Source organism: Diabrotica undecimpunctata, chromosome 9, assembly GCF_040954645.1.
Source record: "Diabrotica undecimpunctata isolate CICGRU chromosome 9, icDiaUnde3, whole genome shotgun sequence".
NCBI classification, from domain to species: Eukaryota; Metazoa; Arthropoda; class Insecta; order Coleoptera; family Chrysomelidae; genus Diabrotica; species Diabrotica undecimpunctata.
Window position 1 is genome coordinate 83,821,073 of NC_092811.1, and position 1,703 is coordinate 83,822,775.

The window sequence follows — 1,703 nt, forward strand, 5'->3', positions numbered from 1 at the left end:
TTATTATTTAGATCAATCAATATACAAGCTTAAACTTCTTCTTTTAAAACTTTCGTGAATGCCATTCTTAATAACTTGCTAGTTTCTAGTTTATACAGCAGTGCAAGGCGAAGAAGTAAACATATACTATTTTACTTTAGATTAAATTTTATGTTTTTAACTAGAAGTAAGAAAGAGCGTTTTAAATTAGCAACCGTACCAGGGTACGTAATTTACGAAGGAGCTCATAAAATAGCTGTTTGTTATAGAATAGAGGTGGTATACAAGTCTGAATAAAGTCAAATAATAATAACACCGATTTTAAACAATTTTAAACAATTGATATAAATCAAAATTGTCTTTTGTTTTTTGAAAACTTATATTTCTACTCGTGTTGTTTTATCTATAAATATTATTGCCCAAACCTCAATTTATCTCAAATTTATTTTCTTAGAAATAAACAAATTACAAATTTGCTGCGTTGTGCAGAACTATTTTTTTTGTAAAAATATACTTTTGAATAGTAAAAGTATTTCATTATGCATCATAAACAACATAAAAAATGTTTAAAATTTTTTTTCTTTGTCAGAAGAGATGGAAAATAGTGGTAGATATAGCTACCAGTGTGCATTTTGACAAACAAACAATACTAACTGGGCAATGGTATATATAGCGACCGGTAAAAACAATTACAAAAATTTATAAAAAATGCTTCATTTTGCGCGTTTGTTTTTTTTTTGAGATGAAGCACAAAAGGCACAGCCCCTATAAGTTTCTTTGATGAGTAAGTGTGAACCAGCATACAAAGTTAAGTTTGAAGGAGGTCCAGACTTTTTTCTGAAAGTAAAAGTACTAATCAAATTATTAGCTAGTTCACTGCGGAACTGTAATGTAGTCATAGGTTTAACACTTGGGTTATTTTTTTTTCAGGGTCTGCGTATATAAAATACAGCTGTTTACTATTGCTGCGTCTAAAAGGTACTATAATATTTTTACCCACCAACGTTTTGATTTCCTTGCGATGGAGTAGTTAGCATGATATTGATCGAATATATTTACTCCACCCAGATATTTGTTATGTTATAATCGGCAATTGCCTGAGGACATGGTACTTGATCTTAATTCCCGTTTTTGTTTGTTCTCAAAATCTTTTTTTTTTATTTTTTGAAAATTATTTAGATTGCTGAGCAACACTAACTAACCCATTTTACGCCTCTATTTTTTTACTTATACACAGATATTTGCTCAGAACTAACCGAATCTGACTGATTTTGGAAAAGCTCTATATCAACACATAATAATTGTTTTGGAAAATATTTTCTTGTTTGCCTTACAGTACCACAAGCAAAAGCTTTATTTTCCAGTAGTTTCTGTATTAGTGGTATTATAGCTTATCAAAGTATACGCAATAACCACGATTTTTTATATTTCGACGTAAGTTCTAAAACAACACGTTCTTCTAACATATCGATCGTTGATTCAATGGTTTTTTCTTGATATATTTGAAAATTTAGAAGGTATCCCGTTTTAGCACATGCCAATGCCCAAATTTTAAAGCCTCTTTTTATTGTTTTAGTGATCTGCGCCGTTTGAAAGCACACATGCTTTCGTCAATAGATAATTGTCTATATGGCGTAAAAGCATTTTGAGAAGTCTCTGAAAAATGGTTTATTGGTCGTTTAAGTTTGTAGAGCCTATCAAACTATTTATTTTTTGAGAAAAAT